The sequence below is a fragment of the Mustela nivalis genome (assembly GCF_964662115.1).
Source record: "Mustela nivalis genome assembly, chromosome: 13".
In the NCBI taxonomy this organism is placed as follows: domain Eukaryota; kingdom Metazoa; phylum Chordata; class Mammalia; order Carnivora; family Mustelidae; genus Mustela; species Mustela nivalis.
Window position 1 is genome coordinate 19,855,702 of NC_139032.1, and position 21,500 is coordinate 19,877,201.

The 21,500-nt window shown below is 41.1% G+C and overlaps 1 long non-coding RNA gene across 2 annotated transcripts; it reads left to right on the plus strand.

Annotated features, from left to right (window-relative positions):
- The first annotated feature begins 1,927 nt into the window (after positions 1 to 1,927).
- On the plus strand, positions 1,928 to 12,787 carry LOC309847176. 2 transcript variants are annotated; one of them, XR_014302358.1, is made up of 5 exons: positions 1,928 to 2,152; positions 2,987 to 3,116; positions 3,408 to 3,504; positions 12,299 to 12,406; positions 12,675 to 12,787. It is a non-coding gene; the product is annotated as an uncharacterized lncRNA (long non-coding RNA). The 2 variants fall into 2 exon arrangements; XR_014302359.1 differs by having other exon boundaries at positions 3,011 to 3,116.
- The last annotated feature ends 8,713 nt before the right edge of the window (positions 12,788 to 21,500 follow it).

The following is a 21,500-nucleotide window of genomic DNA, read 5'->3' on the forward strand; positions in this document are numbered from 1 at the left end:
CTCTTTCACTCAGAGGCCACCTTCTTTGCTACGTATCTCTACAGAGATGCTTCTGTTTTTTTAGCATTATGCTGTGGCTCAAATGAATGTCTTATTCTGAAACAGTAAGTTTGCTGAAGCTGAGTTGTAAAAATTCTACTGCATACGTATTGCCATCATGGGAGCTTGGGAAGATGATTATGTTTTACTATAAGTTGGTAGATGACTGAGAACAAATTTGAGAAGACTTAAATATTAATTCATTCCTGTATTCAACACATGTCTATTCCATGTCCTCTATGTTTTAAGGAACTGAACTAGGCCCTGGAGATACAGAAACAGAAACAGAAGAGAGATGGTCCCTGGCCTCACAGAGCTTAGGAAAGAAATAGGACTGCACATAAGCCAAGATGTGATTATTACCTTATTGGATGGATAGTATAATAGGGGTGTTCAGAGCACTCGAGGACCACATGGAAGGGAACACAGCCCAGACTTGTAGGGTTAGGGTAGGATTCTGGAAGGTAGCATCAGTGGAGGCTTCCAGAAGAAGTGACAGATAAGCCCAAACCTGAATAATATGTAGGGATTGGTCAGATACGGAGTTCATGTATGTGGGTGAACACTCAGTTCAAAAGAAACAAGTGGAAATGCACAGAGGTGACAGCATGGAGACTTCAGAAAACTTGGAAGCCCTTTGGTGTGACTGGTAGATGGAGTGCAGCAGGCCGGGTATAAAATCCAATAGTCATTAGACCATGAAGGCCATTGTGAGCCATGTGAGCATTCACGACTTTTTACTCAAGGCAATAAGATCTAGGAAAGATTATCAGCAGGGGAGTAGCATTACCTGGGAAGGAGCATCTGTAGAGAATAGACCAGAAAGAGAGTGGACTGCACTCAGAGACCATTTTGGAACATATGGGGGCTATCTAAATGAGAGATAATCATACCTTAACAGAGAGACTGACAGTGGAGATAGCCTCTCAGAAGGCTATCAGGATAGGTCACAAAATCAAAGAGCAAACTAAATAAGCAGCCTGTGGGGCCAGAAATGGAGTGCTTTTATCTTCAGAATCTTCCAAAGCCCAAGGAGCCATTTTTTCCCTAGAGTGTTGCCATAAAACATGTTGGTTCCAATCATCTCTGACTTACTGGATATATTCTTTCAGAATTCAGTCTCAGGAGAGAAAATCTAAAGGGACCAGCTTAGACCTCACCTCCTAACCCCAGGCAGCCATGGTTGATACGTTCTGTTACCAGGGACCTGGATGGAGGAGGTGAAGAGCCAACTGGAGCAGTAGCTCCAATGATATGGGGGGGGTGCAGGGGGAGCAGTCAAACTAGAGCCAGGCCCCCAGCCTGGCAACTGTGTGGATGGGTGTATGATCCTCTGAAAGAGGAAGAGGAGCAGGTTTGAAGCTAGGAGTGGGGAGTAGCATTTAGTATCGGGCATATGTATGAAGAGGTCTTGCAGGAAAGTGAAAATACAAGCCTAGAACCAAGAGAACAATATCCTGGCTGAGGAGATGTCCTCAGCTTTCGTATGATGGTAAAATCCATGGGGATGGAGATGATTTATACAATGCCAGCCCAGACTTGGGAATGGACAAGATGGTGTAAGGACAGTGAGTAGTATGAGGGGAAGAGAGGCTTAGATAGAATCCTCAGAATTCATGTGGGCATATCTAAGAAGTATTAGTGGTAAAGTAGGTTTGACCTGGGCTGTCATCGCCAGCCTCAAGATGATGGCCAAAGATCCCACCTCCTGGTATTCACCCTGGTGTGAAATATCCTTCCCCCATTGGACTGAAATTTATGTATGTAACCAACACAATGTACAGAACTGATGGCATTTTAAGTTATAAGATTCTGTGTCTTTTGTTTTGCTCCCTCTCTCTCTCAGATCTTTCTGCCCGTTGCCATGTTGTGAGCACAGAGAACCCCATGTGATAAACAATTCAGGCTTTGGTTATCCTCTAAGGGACTAAGCTTGGAAGCAGACACTCCGACCCTGGTCAAGCCCAGGCGACTACATCCCCAAGTCACAAATAGCTACTGAATTCATGACAGATCCCGAACCAGAATCACCCAGCTGAGCTGCTCCTAGATTTCTGACCACTGATACTGTGAGATGATAACTTCTTGCTGTTTTAAACCACTGAGTCTTAAGGTAATCTGTCATACAGCAATAGATAATGAGCACAAAGCGCTCTGTAACTTAGAGTTTCTAAAATTGTCATTCCAGCGTAGTTAGCATACAGTTTTATATTAGTTCCAGGTGTACAATATAGTGATTCAACAATTCTATGCATTATTCAGTGCTTGCTGTGATAAGTGTGCTCTTGATCCCCACTTCAGCCACCACCACCCCCCACCCCCCTCTGGTAACCATCAGTTTGTTCTCTAGAGTTAAGAGCCTGATTTTGGGTTTATCTCTTCCCCCCCCCCCTTTGTTCATTTGTTTTGTTTCTTAAATTCCACATATGAGGGGTGCCTGGGTGGTATACTTGGTTAAACATCCAGCTCTTGGTTTGGTTCAGGTCATGCTCTCAGGATTGTGGGGTTGAGCCCCATGTTGGGCTTCCTGCTCAGTGTGTGATCTGCCTAACATTCTCCTTCCTTCTGTCCAGCCCTGCATGCTCTCTCTCTCTCTTAACAAATCTTTTAAAAAAATCCACATATGAGCCAAACCATATGGTATTTGTCTTTCTTTGAGTGACTTCTTTTGCTTAGCATTATGCTCTCTAGATCCACCCATGGTGTTACAAATGGCAAAAATTCATTCCTTTTTATGGCTGAATAATATTCCATTGTATATGTAGACTGTAACTGCTTCATCCATTCATCTATCAGTGAATATTTGAGCTGTTTCCATAATTTGGCTATTGTAAATAATGCTGCAATAAACAAAGGGGTGCACATATCTTTTTGATTGGGTGTTTTTGTCTTCTTTGGGAAAATACGTAGTAGTGTAACATGGCAATTCTATTTTCAATTTTTTGAGGAAACTCCATACTGTTTTCCACAGTGGCTTCACCAGTTTGCATCCCCACCAACAATGCACAAGTCTTCCTTTTTCTCCACATCATCGCCAACACATGGTTCTCGTGTTTTCTATTTTAGCCATCTGACAGGTATGAGATGGATAACTTGGATCCTGTCAATGTTTTTCCTCTGAAAGTAATTCAGTTCTATTATTCAGGTTTCTTTGTATAGCATTTTATTTCCAATCTCCCTTCACAAATTGTTACTAAACCAATAATGACTTTCAGGGTCACTTGTTCATTTCTAGCCATATTTATTTATTTTTCTTAATAAGTGTAATAGCCCTATATGTGTAACTTCTTGGGACTTTTATTGGTTAAATAGATTTTTTAACATCTAAGGAATAAGCTCTACAAAGAAGACTTTTTTTTAATTCACAGTGCAGAAAAGAGAGGACCAAGGAAATTGACTGCTAGAAAGAAGGAAGAACAGTTGTCAAGAAGGAAAGGTGCTGAGCTTGGACAGCACCTGCTAATTGTATGTGAGCTTTATCTTCATGCAAAAATGGTCACCTCTTAGAGGGCATCTGCATTATTTTTCCCTGGGAGGGTGGAAGAGAAAAGAAATCTGGAGAATTTAAGTGGCTAATGAAAACTTTAAGGCATTGATTATATTCTGATTATACTCAAATAATTTAAAGATAGTAAAAAATTGGTCGGTGTCATTGCTTTGGAGACTTCTCTGAAAGAGCTAGTACAGTACTATTTCTCAAAAAAATGAAGGGGGATGTAGTTCTTTATTTAACCTTCAACTCACCCTAACAAATAACAAGTAACAAATGGCATGAAATATTTGCAACATATATGACAAAGTTTTAATATTTTTCTATATAAATAGCTTTTACAAATCAATTAGAAAATGTACTAAATAGAAAAATGGACAATTGACACAAATGGAGATTCAGCAAAGAAGAGAAATAAATAGCTATAATTAGAATTTATAACTGAACAAATAAAAATTAAAGATACCATTTTTCACCTTTCAAACTGGCAAAACTATTTTTTTTAAAATCCAGTATTAGGAAGGCCTAGATAAAAAAACATTCTCAAATACTACAGAGGAGAGTTGAAATTAATAAAACTTTTCTGGGGCACCTGAGTGGCTTGGTTAAGCATCTGTCTTCAGCTCAGTTCATGTTCCCAGGGTCCCAGGATCGAGTCATGTGGTGCCCCTGTTCAGCAGGGAATCTGCTTCTCCCTCTCCCTCTGCCCCTGCTCATGCTCTCTCTTGCTCACTTTCTCTCAAATAAATAAAATATTTATTTAAAATAAGTTTTCTGAAAGACTTTTTGGACATTTGCTTTCATCATCTTGCTAATGTACTTAAGTCTTGACTCAAAAATAGTTTCTCTGATTTTACTGTGAGTAAATATCTGAGGATATAATCAAAGATTTTTTTTTTTAAGGATTTTAGTTACAGTGGTTTGTGAAATCTGGTTACAAGGGACAGAAGCCCAGTCTGAAAAGGCATAAGTAAAAACAGAGCACTTACTGGCCAGAGGAATCCAAGAGTTTGAAGAACCGAGGCACAGAAGGCAGGAAGGTAGCTGCAACAACTGGACTGAGAGTTTGAATGTTGACAAGTCTCATCCTACCACTCTTCTTGCTGTTCTCTGAGCATTCTCTAATTTTTTTTTTAAATACCTTTGTTTCTAAAGATTTTATTTGACACATAGAGAGAAAGTACAAGCAGGGGGAGCAGCAGGGCAGAGGGAGAGGAGAAGATTTCCTGCCAAGTGGGGAGCCCAATGCGGGATTCGATTCCAGGACCCTAAGATCATGACCTGAGCCAAAGGCAGCCAGCCAACCGACTGAGCCTCTCAGGCATTGTATGTTCTCTTATTTTTAAGACAGACTGGATCTTTCCCATGATGGGAAACATCTCCATTGGTCCAATGGATGTTATTAACAAAGGAGTGGCTGACTAATCTCAAATTCTCTGAGTTCTAGTGCAATTCCAATTCTACAGAGAGCCTCTGATGCTCCATTCAGAAGCTCACCCATGGAACTGTCAATTGCAATGGTGAGGATTGGCTTTTATGTATTTTTTAAGATATACTTATTTATTTAGAGAGCGTGTACATGAGCAGGAGAAGGAAGAGTGGGAAAGGAGGGAGAATCTCAAGCAGGCTCTGTACTCTCACCGAGTACAGAGCCCAATCCTGAGCTCCATCCCAGGACCCCAACATCATGATCTGAATGGAAATCAAGAGTCAGATGCTTAACCAACTGAGCCACCCAGGTGACCCCAAGGATTGGCCTCCATTGATGCAGATATAACCAACTGAGGTGGGTTGGTATGGCTAAGATGGCGGGATTGTGAGAACACATCGCAGTTTCTGTCATAGCCATGCAACCTTGGAGAAAGGGGAGGGTACAGTGATTGGGTAGGTGACTCCATAGAGATCTACTGGAAATTTTGGGGGGTTTCCATAGGATAAGCCAAACACTAGATGGAGTATGGTGTCTAAAGATGGAACTAGGGATGGAGAATGAGAATCATGGGGTAAACATCAGACAGCCATTGGTGACTTTACTGATGGCAGAAGACAAGAAGTTGACACGTATATCACTGAATCTCCTACTATATGTTACTTTCTTGAGATGGACTTAACAGCATGGCTATAGAAGGGAGGCACTAATATTTATTACATGCCTCCAGTATGCCTAACCCTGAAGAAAGTACCCATATACCTAAATATCCAAATACATTGTATATATGAATATATGAAACATATATTTTATACGTTAATATATAGGATATGATAAAATTTCATATCTGATTTCAACTTTGTAAGATTTAGGAGGTCTGTTTGATATAGAACAACATGGAAATCTGAGAAATGTTAAATAAGTTACCCAAAGTTGCACAACTAGGAGGTAGTCAAACCAGTTTTCAAACCCTGACTCCTATGTGCTGGAGTCACCTCATCTTTCTCAAAATTTTGAGATGAGTCACCTCATCTTTCTCAAAAGTTTACCCCCAAAATATTTTAAGGATTTGGCATGTTTTTCACTAATGCCTGCATTACATATACCATTTTCTTTTCTTTTCTTTCTTTCTTTCTTTTTTTTTTTTTTTTTTTTTGCATTTCCTAAAGCTTGAGTTTATATAGACTGATTTTTCTCCAAAGTAAAATGTATATACCATTATTTTTGCGTATTTATAAAACTTTCAAAGTTAATTTGTAACTAAATGTCTCCCAAACAATGCCAATCCCTTACCTAATATCATCCTTAGGGAGATGGCTCTTCACGGGGTGAGGGAAATACTCTTCTCCAATATGCTCATCTCTGACTGCCCATTCCTTTGAAAGTCATGACAATTCACCACACAGTGGCTGTCCTACCCCTTTCACATTGCACGGGAGCTAGGGCTGGCTTTGGGACGGATGAGCATATTAAAGTGTCCAGGAGCCACTCGATCCTGTGTCAAACATCACCTGCCCAAACCTTCACCCACCCTTTGAGGGCAGAAACACTAAGAGCTGTGCTGTTTAGTAAACCTGTACAGCAAATTCCTTCTGGTTTGAAGTTGTCTGTTGATGAGCATATCATGGAAGACAGAATCAAGAGCTTTGTGAAATTCAAGCTCCATTACATCTATTTCATCCCTTTGATCTTCAGGCCTGTCACTCTGTTTTAGAAGGAAATTGGATGGTCCTGACAAGACTGTTCTTCACAAAACAATGTTGATTATTACCTAGTATTCTGTGATCGTATGGGTGTTTGCAAATTGATTTTTTTGATGATTTGTTCTAGTATTTTCCACGTCTGAACACTAAACTGACTACACTATGATTTTCAGGGCTGTCCCTTTCTCAATTTCAGATATAGCTCTGATCTCTACTGTTTTTACTGTTCAATGGCCTCACTGATCCCTGCTGAATTTTTAAAATTGCTTTTGAAAAACATCATTAGGCTTGCTTAGATGTTATGTAAGGGGAAACACTTGAAGGAAATGATAACTTGAACATTTACAGCTAATTTTTAGAACAGAAAACATGGTAACAAAGACTTGAAATCTGGAGTTTCTTACAGATTTGCCAGGCCACCTTCTGTAGCCCTAAGGTTGGCCCTAAACAAAACCTAGAATGTATAAGGTTAGCGTTATGGGGGCCTAACAGTAAGTAACGCTTCATGAAATAGTTAAAGATGTTTAAGGCTGATTGATTCAAATATTCGTTCCCCTTGGCAAGCTTGCTTTTTGAAAGATACACACAGATTATGGGATAAGAGATACTTTTTAGACACAGAGGACTTGTTAGCCCTCCAAAGGGAATAATCATTGATGGAGATCAATGCAACTGCTTTTTCCTGCTATTAGGTTCAGCGTCATGTTAGAAGCACAGGTGAGATGTCCTTGTCATTAACGCACTATGAAAATGGGTCGGCAGCCAGCTTAGTAGAGTCTTACTCCGTGGAAATGATATCAAGATGGAAGCTTTGGAGGTTGTACTTTGGCTCACTTATTGGGAAACCAAAGAACAGCTGTGCAAACCTTTCCCAAACATCTGGGGGTAAATACAAGGTGAATACACCTGGATGTGCTCCGAATGGGGAAACAATGGGATGGTCTTCATTCTCTAAGTCCTTTCTTGGAGCCTTCATAGGCTCACTGGTACACTTAGCTTTGGAGCATCAAAGTAATAGTTCAGTAAAGAGAGCTTTGTGACTCCAAGGCAGACAGAACCATTTTTCAATTGCAGAAGTACTTAATTCTTTCTCACTTTAAGTGTGAAAGCCATTTGGGTGATAGCCCAGACAGGGTATTGCAGACCGGGAGTGAAAAACTCTTGGCCTCTAAGAAGAAACAGTGCGGCGGTGGGGTGGGGAGTGGGGGGTGGAAAAAAACCCTCATTTACCGTTTACTAAGAGACCAAGAAAAAAAAATATTGCATTTAGAAAAAATTGCTTTTGGCAACTGCGTTTAAGACTCTCAGATTTGGAAGTTAAACATGGGAAAATGTTATAAACGGGTTGCACCATATTTGTCTATCACTCTCTTTTTGAAGTGGCAATCTGGGGGACTGGAAAGTATGAACACATCTCTATTCTGGTGCAGCTTGCTGAGAACTGCGAGTTACAGAATGAAGCCTGCCTGTTGGGCTGCTGCTTATAAATAGAAGGAATCTGGTTCATGCCATGGCGGGGGGGTGGGGAGGCTTCCATTTGATTTCTCGCATGTGGGTGAAGACGGCTACTGTGTATTTGACAGGGCAGCTCAGCTGTCATAGGCTGGCATGTAGTGGCAGAAGGAGGAGAGGGGCCCAGCAAACCACCATTCTCTGAGCGCGCTTCTTGAAGACTTGGGATGTTCCCTATAGCAATCAGCCTCAGCCTTGGGTTAGGATTCCGGGGTTGGCGGGAGTGTCACAACGGAGGCCCTGGGAGATCTGCAGTGTCAGTCACATGGCTCTTAGCTGCCCCCACTAGCTACTGGGCAACAACTCATCCTCCCAGAGGACAGGCATTCTCTTCCTCCTCCTCAATTTTTGATGGGTGGTAGCTATTTTATGAGATGATGGGCCTAGAGAAATTTGAGAATTATGGGAGGCTCATATTCAGGTAGGAAAATAATATTATTAGAAAAGAGGTAACAGTACCTGCTGAATAGGTTACTGTATTTACAGCATTTTATTTAATTCCCACCATAACACAATTATGTAGGTGGTATCAGCCCAACTTAAATTCATGGAAGTGGAGCTTCAGGGTAATGAAGTGATCAGACCCAAGTTTATAACCAGGAAGCAGGATCAGTCTACCCAACTTGAGCTCGACAGCATGGCCAATTGGTTTACCTTTTCCTTGCATGAGGAAGTCACACCTGTGGGTTGTGCTGAGAGCTGATTACCCTAAAAGACCAGTGAGCCTCTGTGATGTAGCCCAGGCTATGGCTTTGGTCTTTGCCCTTGTACAGAGGAGACGTGGACTCTGTGGTTGCCAGTCTCTGGCAATTCTGTCAAAAGCCACATACTATAGTTCAGCACCGGGCCAAGAGGGGATTAAAGCCATTTGTCAAGACTCTGTGAGACTTTCCACATTTTCAGGGTGAGCAAAAAGTCCTTATTTATTCCTCTGAGATTGCTGTAATCCAGGTGTCGTTTTGGCCCTTTAGAAAGTGCCAGAGTTTGTGCTGCTCACCTGGCCGTATTTCTCAGTGACAGCAGTGTGTGTGTGTGTTTCTCTGTCTTCATCCCTGGTCTCTGGTTCATTTGTGTTTTTCTTATGCTTTGTTATGCTACTGTTTTTCTTATGCTTCAAGTCTAAGCCCCAAACATCTTCAGGGCCACTGTCATGGGGATGCTTTGGAGCTTGTGAATAATATTCAGTGATTTTCAGACTTCTATCAGTTTGATAATACACTTCTCACCAGCCTGTACATGAACAATGTGCCCTGGAGAATCATAACTCTGCTGTGTCCTTCCATAGAGATCTTGCAAGGGCTTTATCACTCAGCTTGGTTGGACATATGCAGGCATTGGGTCCCAAAATTTGATCCGAGGACCAGATCATGTTTCTGAAAAAGCTTTCACCAGATAGTTTTTCTTTTCTTTTTAAAGATTTACTTTAGAGAGGGGAGAGGGAGAAAAAGAGAGGGCAGTCATGTGCACGAGTCAGGAGAGGGGCAGATGGAGAGAATCTTTAAGCAGACTCCCTGCGACCCCCACCCCTAATGTGCATGGAGCCCAATGCCGGGCTCAATCCGATGACCCATGAGATCATGACCTGAGCTGAAACCAAGAGTCAGACACGTAACCAACTGAGCTGCCTAGGTGCTCCACTTTCATCAGATCTTGAACAAATAGATGCATGAGCAGATGCAATTAGTTAAAAAAAGCTAGCCAATTTAAAGAAATAGTCTTTCATCTAAGTGTACATTCTTCATAACTGTGTGTACCTGTGTTAGATATATATACTTTTAATCAATGGACATTACAGAGGGCCAATGTTTATTTTCTAAGGCCTATTTTATTTATCCTTCCCCTTCAGCAAATGGTCAATTCCATATGGATTCCTAAAATTACGAACAGATTCCTTACTATTCTCTACAATCCTCAATCTGGCAACCAGTAATGCCATATATGATTTTTTTTCTATCTCTACCATCCTACACCTGCATCTCCCAAACTCCATCAGCGGAGAGAGTCTCAGAAGGGGAGGAAAAGCAGAAAACATTGGAAACAAGAACATAATTCCATTGCTATACAAAAAAAAAAAAAATATATATATATATATATATACACATATATATATATATAATATTTAAATTACATGTAATTTGTAAATACACAGAGCATGTATTTACATATTTATATACATTTGTTTATAGAGGCTCTTTGAATGTATGTAAGCTAAAGATTTTTCTTTGGATGCTCTAGCACTTAGTCTTTTTGACGGAGACCATTAAAAGTCAGAGGATTTACCTTGGGGATGTGAGAGGTAGCCTTAGAGTCTCTGTGGTCTATTTTCTTTTCTTTCTCCTGTTGGCTTCCCTCTCCTCATTCCCCCTCTCCTTCGCAGTACTGAGCTTACACCGGACAAGAGGGGTTCTTCTTTGGCCTCGTACCCTAGAGAGCTCTACTTGTCACAAAGAGACATAAATTAATTAAAGACCATGTGGGCACCTCTGTCGATTGGGATCCAGTGTTCAGTACTGGGGTGGTGTAACCCTAAACATTCACGCTCGTAATTAACACTGTTCAAGCCCCAGGGAAATGGGGACCTTCTCCGTCCCTGCCTTTTGTCCTTAAAATAATAAAGATGACTCCATCCAAATGCCATGAAGACCTCTGGGTTGTACCATTGATACATCAGAAACAAACATTACTTTGGAGCTAGTGACAAGATTTGAATGGCAGAGGCACTTAGGTAAGAGAAAAGACAAATTAATTAACTTGTCAAATCATTGTTCTCTGATAGCATGAGTATGATAGTCTCATGTGACCAAGTATCATTTCCCATTAGTGCTGAACATACACTTTCTTATTCCTCCTTGTGGTTCCAGAGATATTTACAAATTAGCACAATATTCAGAGCACCAGCACATGGAGTCTGAGAAACATTTTCTAAGATTAAATAATCCAATTACTACTAAATCTGTCTAGATATGGATAAAGGTACAGTGTGAGAAGTATTCTGCTTTACGTTATTGCATGGTTCTAGATACTGCTTTGAGAGATGGTGAAAATCACGATATGACAATGTATATATTGAAGTGGAAATATTTTATAACTTCTATAGCAAAAATAATCTATTATACACAATCTAGATATCATGCATGAGCATGATATATAAAGGAATTCTGTTAACTCCAGGTACTACTTCTTTAGCAGAGTGAATGTTCTCCAAATAGAAATTAATAATAAAAAATTATCGTAGGGCCGCCTGGGTGGCTCAGTGGTTTAAGCCTCTGCCTTTGGCTCAGGTCATGATCTCAGGGTCCTGGGATCGAATCCTATATCAAGCACTCTGCTCAGCAGGGAGCCTGCTTCCCCCCCTTCTCTCTTCCTGCCTCTCTGCCTACTTGTGATCTCTGTCAAATAAATAAATAAAATCTTTAAAAAAAAATTATCCTAGACTATAATATTTCAAGAAATGTGTCTATTTTAGCATTGGTGTCAATAGAATACAAATACATGCAAATGCTGATTATAACATAATTAGTGTTTTGCTGAAACAAAGGCAAGAAAAGCAAATTTTATGGAATATATTTGTGAATTAATGAGTTATTTTATTACTTATCAAACAGCACTATAGCCCATCAAAGGAACACTCAGACATGCACAATATAATTAAATCCAGTCATCTTTGAGAGTTTGTTGACTCTCAGTCATATAAAAACCCATAGCTTTAAACAGAGTTTTCCTTCTATCATTGTGAATATTTATTTGTCAAGGAAGGGGCTAGAATATGTATTATTTAACAGTCTGTTAACCCGCTTTGTATCTTATGACTATTGAGCTCTATAGCATATGGGCTACCATTCGAACGAACCCTTGTCATATTTTTCCTTCTTTCCGCTCATTTTCTCCCTTCTTTTCCTTTCTCTTCTCTTTCATGTAGCTTCATTTCTTCCTCTTATTCCTCTCTTCTCTCCTATTTGTCCTTCTCAATCTAATGCACAATCTCAAGGGCCATCTGTATTTTTTCTAAAGCAAATCAAATCCATGCCCAAATCTCCACTGCTCCCCAACAAGAAGAAATCCAATTTTTGTCATTATAGAGATGGGTATGAGGGTGGAATTCTCTTCCCCTTTCTCTTTCTCTAGGGCCATATAACAAGTTGGAAGGTTTAGACAGCAGTCAGAAGGCCCTCTCTTTCAGACATCACATTGACCCCTGATGCCTGGTGTACCAAGCTGGGTGCCTCCCCAGAGGTGGGTATGTCTGCAGCTTCTTCCTTGCCAAAGCTGAGACCCAGTGTCAGCGCTGCTCTTGGGGAGCTTGGTGGTTAGAGTCCAGGCCCTCTAGGGCACCACAGCCATTCCCTTCTGGGGTGCTGCCTCCTTCCAGGGCACTGGGAGAGCTGGGTGTGGGTCACATTTTTTTTTAGGGGTCTATCAACCCCAACCCCTTTCCAGGTCAGGAGAAATATCCCTGCTTCCTTTAGCAAGATTCTAATGCCCCCTCCCTCTCCACCCCTAGGGTGATTCCTTCAGAAATCTGATGCTTCTGGAAAAATAAGACTGAGGGTCAAGACAAAGGTAATTTCTGCTTTTATGAATCAAAAACTCCTCCAAAGCCAGGAACTGAACACAAAGTCCGATCTGTTTGAAAGAAAGGTAAGATAAATACTAGAATGGCAAAACAGTATTTTAAAAAATTATCTCACACATTTGGACTTGGGTATGAAGGGAAAGCTGCACTGAATGCTTAATTCTGGAGACTTAAGGACACTTAGAAAATTAAGGGGCCCAGCTAATAATGACTGGTTTTAGGTTGTAAGGGAAGTTTCAGATTTTGGTGTAGGTTATGCACTCAGCTCACTGGAGAAGATTTGGAGACAGGGACTCCAGGTCATATTTCTGTCCAGGAATGGAGTCAGTGCACTTAGCTGGCACCTTCCCTGAGGTCTGTCTCTTGGAAATTAGTGTTTTCCTCAAGCTCCAGTGTTCACCCCTCCTCCAATACCTGCCTGATGTCACATATATACTTAACATATAGGCGAAATTAAACATGCTTAAAGGTGGGCTCTTTCTTTCTATAGTCACTTATTCATTCAAAAAATATTTGTTGAGGGCCTTCTGATTACCAGGCATGATACTAGGTGCTGGGTTACACAGATGCACAAAATAGGCATGGTGTTGCCCAGTAAAACTTACAGCTCATTAGAGGTGAGAATCAATAAACAAACCAGTAAATCTGAATTACAAACTGTGCTAAGAGAGTAAACACAGAGAATGACCAGGACATCAAAAGCTAAAACATCATTGTATGAACAACTGAAGGAACTAGAAAAGCTTTGCGAAAAGCTTTGCCTTCTCCATAGAAAGCTCAGAAACTTTCCAACTGTACATAAATTTTAAAGGATGTCATATGAAGACTTTCTTTCATTAATTGTAAGGAGTTGAGCTAGCATCAACAGCTGGAAGCCTTAGATCCATGGTGGATTGATAGGGTGCAAACTTTAGTGAGTTGTAAAGGAATGGAATGGTTTGGTTGAGGAGAGGGGTGATAGTTTTTTTTTTTTAAATATTTTATTTATTTATTTGACAGAGTTCACAAGTAGGCAGAGAGGCAGGCAGAGAGAGAGAGGAGGAAGCAGGCTTCCTGAGAGCAGAGAGCCAGATATGGGGCTCGATCCCAGGACCCTGAAATCATGACCTGAGCCAAAGGCAGAAGCTTAACCCACTGAGCCACCCCAAGTGCCCTGGGGCAACAGCTTTGACTAAAAATGGCCACACTTAGTACTCAATAATAAAAAGGAGTAAATACAGGACAGTGTGGATGAATCTCAAAAACATTAACGCTAAGTGAAAGGAAACTTCTACAAAAATATCCTATATTGTGTGGCTGAAACTCTAGATCAAACAAAGCTAATCTGTAGGGGGTGACCAGAACAATGATTGCTGGGGCCGGGAAGCAGGACAGTAAGGACTAGGATTAGCAAGGAGGGGTTGTAAGGGAACTTTCTGGAATAATGAACATGTTCTCTGTCTTGACAGCAGTTTGGTTTATGCAGGTATATGCACGGTCAATATTCATCCAATGCCTCATTGAACATTTGTGCATTTCACTATGTAGATATATATATATTTTAAATATTTTTATTTATTTGACAGAGAGCACAAGTAGGCAGAGAGGCAGCCAGAGAGAGAGGGGGAGGCAGGCTCCCCACCTCGCAGAGAGCCCGATGCGGGGCTTGATCCCAGGACCCTGAGACCATGACCCGAGCTGAAAGCAGAGGCTCAACCTACTGAGCCACCCAGGCACCCCCACCACGTATATTTTTACCTGAAAGTAAATAAGGCAGGAAGACAGGAAGACAAAGAAAGGATGGAAGGGATAAAGGAAAGACAAATAGTGAATTTAGTTTATGATTCGCATGCTGGAGTTTCAAGGGTGGAGTATACTGATGTCTGCATCTACTTTAACGACATGAAAGTCAGATGGACAGATGAATGGATATGCAGATGGAACCCAGCACAGGGAAGCAAGTGCACCTGGCTCCAGTGTCCCAAAAGACCAGGTTTGATCATTTGCTATTGACAAAATCCAAAGGCAGAGACGAGTGGTAGTGAAAGAAGAAAGGGATTTATTTCAGTGAGGCCAACACTGGGAAGACAGCAGCAGAATAATATTTCTTCAAAAATGGTCTCCAAAATGCTGAAAATACTTCTTGGTTCATATAAAGAAAATGTAGGACAGGGCTTGGTGACTATGTGTAGGTGGGCAGTAAAAGTCAGGTGGATCATTGTCTTGGGGTCAGTCACGTGCAATCTTGCTGGCAGTCCCTGTTGCTTGAGGAAGGAGTTTTGGTTTGCATCATGGGATACTTTTGCCTGTGGGGTCTTTGCCTGAGTTAAGAGATTGGCTGCAAAGAACTTAATTAGAAAGTTTGAGGTCGAAATGGAGGTAGTCAATGTCCTTTCTCACCGACATGTGATAAGGCAACATAAACAAATGTTAACAATACTAGAATCTAGGTAGTGGGTATGTGGGGATTCACTGTATGATTTATAGCTTTTTGGATGCTTCAGTTTTTTCTTAAAATGTTAAGGGAAAAACAGTCCCTCTTCATTGAAGATCTGTTATAATCTGTTTATCACAGTGCTATGTGTTTTAGACCTATTATTCCTAATACTAAAGAAAATATAATTATTAATAAACTTATATTTTCTTCTATTGTATATTTATAAATTATAATGACAGAACTAGGGCTGAGAGGTCACATAACTTGTCAGGAACCATATCATGACTTGGCACACCTGTGTGTTTTCAGTCTACACCTGTGCTATCCAAAATGGTACCCACTCTCCTCATGTAGCTCTTGAGCATTTGAAATATGGCTGGTGCAAATGAGGAACTGAATTTATAATTTTAATTTAAACTTAAAAAAAACCAACCCCGATATTTAATTCAGTGAGTGAAAACTCCCTTCAGTCACTGGAAAAGTTTCAAGTATGTTTGTAACAACTTGGATAAGTAAAGCTACTTTTTCAACTGTAAATTTTATGAAATATAAATACTTATTAGCAAATATCCTAATGGGAATGTAGCATTCAAACTAGAATATGCCATAAGTGCAAAAGTTGACATGTTTTGAAGAGTTATTGTGAAAAAAAGGATGTCAACTATTTCATTAATAATTTTTAACATTGATGAAATGTTGAAATAATATTTTGGCTGTGTTGGGTTATATTTTTAAATATTAAAATTAGTTCTACCTCTTTTTACTCTTAAAAAATATTACCATTGCATGTATGACTCATATTTTTGATTTTTTAAATATGTTTATTTGCGAGAGAACATGAGTGGGTGGGCAGTTTAGAGGCAGAGTGAGAAGCAGGCTCCCCACTCGGTAGGGAGCTGAAAGGCTGGGCTCGATCCCAGGGCCCTGGGATCACAATATGAGCTGAACGCAGACTCTTTTTTTTTTTTTTTTAAAAGATTTTATTTATTTATTTGACAGAGAGAGATCACAAGTAGGCAGAGAGGCAGGCAGAGAGAGAGAGGAGGAAGCAGGCTCCCTGCTGAGCAGAGAGCCCGATGCGGGACTCGATCCCAGGACCCTGAGATCATGACCTGAGCTGAAGGCAGCGGCTTAACCCACTGAGCCACCCAGGCACCCCGAACACAGACTCTTAACCACCTGAGCCATCTAGGTGCCCCTCGTAGTGTATTTCTATTGAATGGAGTTGGTCTATGCTTTTACCAGTATACACCAGCCTGGGTAATACTGGTATTCAGGCTAGGGGATGGGAGTTGTCAGGAGCAGGTGTGGGATGGGGTGGGCTAGGATGGAAGGGCTCCAAGTCACCAAGACTCTTTAAAAATGATGAGATCTGAGGAAACGTTAAGTAGCATTTACTATACACTAGGGACTATTTTCAGGTCTTGACATGTATTATTAATTCATTTAATCTTTACTGTCATTATCCCCATTTTGCAGATGAGATGGAAGCAGAGAAGTGCATACGTGGCCATTGAGCAGCAGCTAAATCAAAGTAAAGAAACTGCCACAATTGGGATATACTCAGAATTTAAAACATGCTCTTTCAGACTTACCCTAAGTGGCTTCTATTTACAGATTTGCTTTCAATCTCTCAGACTCTCGAGGACGTTTTCTTCTAAGACGATACTGACCCCTTTTTCTGTACAAGTAGCTCTCCGAATTGTACAACTTTCCCAGAATTCGAAGACATTTGTTCAAACAATGGGCATCAAACTAGATAATTGGCCAATAGGAGTACAATGTCACTGAGCAAATGGATTATTAGAGGGGTCCCGTTTGAGAATTCATCATTTTCTTTCAGTAGGAAGGGTAGTTTAATCTCTCTAAAAGCCTGCCACACCCTGTGATAATTGACTTAGTGGCAGAATTGCCTTGCAGAAAGCTCTTGAATTTCTCTAGCAGTGATGCTGATGGAAGTCTCCAAGAGGCTCAGGAGCTGCTCCAGGTTGTTCTTCCTAGCTATTTACGGAAGGAGAGAAGGGGACTACTGCCTTCAGAGGCAGTTAATTTCCTAAGTGCCAGGCTCTGTTCATTTTGAAGAGACCTAGGATTGGCTGATATTCTAGAAACTGCAACAAAGAAACTCAGGTAAGTTGTCAAAGGTTACTTGAGCAGCTTGGATGGTAGGCACTGTGAGTTTCTAGTACCCGAGATCAAGCCTTTCCCTTCTTTTATGAGTATGTCTTAAAATTCAGGTCAGTACTGATGCCAGTTATAATCCCCGTCTCTTTCCAGAAGGCATTGCCTGCAATGGTTATGAGACCCAGCATGTGTATGCTGTTAACACACTGGCAAAGCTTTCAAACAGTGAAAGAGGAAGCTCTAAAAATTCAGAAGAATGTCACCATAATGCCAGTTCTAAGAGGGCAGAAGGGGATAACATGGAAAAGTCTTGAAGAGCCGAACACTTGGAGCATGACAAATGGTAACTCCCATATTCTAAAAACATAGAAGGTGCCAAATACAAGTATCCAAAAGGTGTTAACTTCTGGCACCACAGAATGAAAGTGTCCAGGTTTGTGAGTCATCCGTGACAAATAGCAGAGAGCTTCTTGTATTTAGTTGACTCTAGACCACTGCCACGTCACGGGAGGTCCTGACCATAGCAGCAGCCCCACCTAACCTCGTTAGGAATGCAGAGTCATGACATCACTCAAATCGACTGGCGATCAAGAATCTGAGTTTTAACCATACCCCTGGACTAACCCTTCTCGAACCTTCTGCGGTGAAGGTTAAGTGTTTTGTCGTTTATTTATTTTCTTTTTTATAATTGTCACTAGCCCATTCTTTTGTAGAACATGTCCTTTAGCGAGACAAATTCAGCTCTCATCCACGGCCTCTAGCAGCAGCATCTGTGGCTACAAAAGGTTTAGATCCTTGCTCTCAACATGTACTCCTTTCTATTGGAGACTGGGAACAACAGGTGTGCAGGCTGGCACCAGTCCACAGACCCCACTGGGAATAGCAATCATCTAAGCCATACTTCTTCAGTCTACTGGCCCTCCTCAGTCCCAAAGGATCCCTGTTGCTGCCTGGCCCTCACCAACCTTTGCCATCGAAGACCTCGGAATCTCACAGAGGCCAAAATCATGGAGAGGAGAGTGAACCAGAAACCAGCCCTTCCACGTAGGCTGCTCAGACGGTGACGAAGCTCACTTTCAGCTGAGATAGATCACACAAAATTTAAGTTTTGGATGGACTGCCTTCTTATGTGACTGGATTAAGATGGTGAATTCCAAAGGTTTGCTTTTCATGTATTATTGTTGTGGTTCATGAAACTCCCTGTTTCCATGAGGATGTGGGTAGGAAGAAAGTAAATTTATTTTCAAGTCTGTCTTCCAAACAGGGCTGAGCTTCTGATTTTCTCCTGAAAGGCCGTGTTACAGGATTTGGCTGGTCAGATAACATTTGGAGTTCATCAAATTCTAATTGAGGAATAAACACAGGGACAATGTTTCTTTCCCGGCCTTACAGAGTTGTTAGTGTCAGATGAGCTTGAGGTGTTATGAAAATTTTGCTTTACTTTCTACCCCATTTGGTTATTCTCATACCATAACCACATCTCTTAAAATCTTGTTAAAATACATTAGGGCTTATTACATCCCTTGTTTATATTAGGGATTCAGTAAGAGAAGGTGCCAATGATGTAAACACTACATAAAAGGAAAGGCTTCAGAGATGAAAAAAGTGCTTAATGGAGATGCTTAGTGGGAAATGAATTCTGATATTATCCAGAACCAGTTCTTATTCTGAGATGGTCCCCACTTACAAAGAGTGTCAAAGAGCCTTTTAGCAACCTTCAAAAAAAAAAAAAAACCCCAAAAAACAAAACTGTGACTGTTTAAATAAAAGTGTTTCAAACTCTTTATCTGCTATAAATTGTGTATAGCCAAGTGGGTGCATTAGGACTCCTACTAAATCTCTTTATCTGGTGAGATAAAAGAAATGTTTTTAATTTCCCTGAAATGTATTTGCTTTTTCCACAGCTTTAGATAATACTGTTAACCCCCTAAAAGAAGCCACTTAAGAAATAGCTGTTTAACCTACAACACAAACAGTAGCATAAATCCTTTGGTATTTTTGAATGTTCAAAAATGAATAATTGTGCCTGTTCTAACTACCACCTCTTCTATAAAAAGGAGCCTGGTTTGTGACATTTACCTAATTTAAGAATACCTACGCCAAGTTATTTTGAACAGCTGCTCAGCTAGGTTTCTCGAATTCACTTGTGATGGAAGTATGTCTTCAAGAAAATGAAAACCATGGTCAGATACCATCTGATACCCAGCACCATGGTGAACAAAAGAAAAAGGCCATCATTAGAAGGCGCTGGTGAGGGTACGGTGCAGGAAGACTCACAAGCTGGTGGTGGTATGAATTGGAGCAGCTACTGTGGAGAACAACTTGGATTTATGGAGTAAAGTAGAGCATTTTTCTTCTAGGTGTATGTCTATGGAGATTCTTACACGTGCACACCGCAATATACACAAGAATCCTCGTATTAGCCTAGTTTCTAATTCAGAAATTCCCAACAGGAAATTCAAATGACCACCTGCTTGAAGAAGGGATAAATTCATACCGTGATATTCATTAAACTGCAGCAAAAGTGAATTAAAATATAGCTACATGCATCTGCGTGGATGAATCCTAAAAACAGAACGTAAGGGGTGCCTGAGGGGCTCAGTGGGTTAAAGCCTCTGCCTTCGGCTCAGGTCATGATCTCAGGGTCCTGGAATCAAGTCTGGCATCCGGCTCCCTGCTCAGCAGGGAGTCTGCTTCTCCCTCTCCCTCTGTCTGCCAATTCCCCTGCGTGTACTCTCTCTCCCTCTCTCTCTCTTTCTCTGAAATAAATAAAATCTTTAAAAAGAAAAAAAAGAAACTCAAATGAATCATTAATAGAAAAAATAATTCATCTTTTGGGGGGAAGAGGGGAATAATCAATGGAGGAGAGTCACATGGTAGAATCTAAAGGAATTGGGTCAGGTTTTATTTCTGAAGTTGGGTGATGTTTACATGGGTGCCCTTAAAAAATTAGATTTTGTGCATGTAATTTGTAAGCATAAAGTTTTCATAACAAAGTAAAAGTCAATGGAAAAAGGTTCTGTCCTAGAAAGAAATCATGGGACTTTTAATCTGCGAGGTCCTTCAGGTTATTCTGGGTAACAAACCATCTCTAACTTACACTGGCTTAGTGAAGCCATGCTTATTTTTCTCTCATTGTTACATGTCCATCGAGAATCATCAGGGGCCTCTGATTATTGTAGTAATTGAGGGACCCAGGCTGACAGAACTCTTATGGAAAGAGCCTTATGAGTGTCACCTTTGGGAAAAATTACCACCAGATCATCACCTAGAGAGGCATTGGTGGGGAGGGGGAAAAGGAACACAATAAGTCAAACACTGGCTCCTCAAATTCCTACCGGGAAATGATAAATCTTGTCTGCTCACGTTTCCTTGATCAGGTGAAGCCCTCTGGCCCTGCTACCAGCTGCCAACGTTGTCAGGCAATCTTCCTAGGTCTCTGAAAAGAGAACATGACTATTTGCTAACAGACCCAGTAACCATAATGACTTCCAAATAGGACAACAGCCAAGTTTCAAGTTCATTGCTGCTGCTTCTATCTAAAGCTCTAGAACTCACATCTAGGCTTACTTGCCATTCCACCTGTGATAAGGATACAAGGAGCCGAATGGGGAAGGGATCTCTATTGATGGTCTTAGGGAAGAATCCCTTCTGGGGAGCGGATGCACTTATGCCAAACAAAAGCCATAACCTCAGAGTAAAAGCCTCTTTTCTTCTATCTGTGGAGGTGGAAGGCAAAGATACTCAGCATTCCACTTCCCAGACCTGGGAAAAGGCAAGTTAGGGGGGCAGTGAGGATTGGGGGGGGGGGGGGCGGTGACAGATACCAACAGAACTCCACGCTGATTTGAAAACACAGCAGGTGGAAGTTGCAAATTCCTGGCCAAGATCTGCCCCTCCCTTTAAGTCAGAGTACCAGGGCCTCCTAGGCATCAGACACCTCTGCATGTAGGTGATCAGGGGAGTGAGGAAATATATACCAACCATCGGACATGGGTGGTAAAACCAACTACCAATGGCTTGCCCTCCACAGTGGGGCAGAGACCAGCTGTTTATGCTGGAGTCCCAATTCTTTGTCCAGGACACACTGGAAGACTACATTGTCCAACCTCCCCCACAATTAGGTTTGGGTCTTGGAGTCTGAATTCGGGATAATGGATCCTTATGGATACATTGTGATGTCCAGACTTGACCATAAAAGAGCAGCACAATAT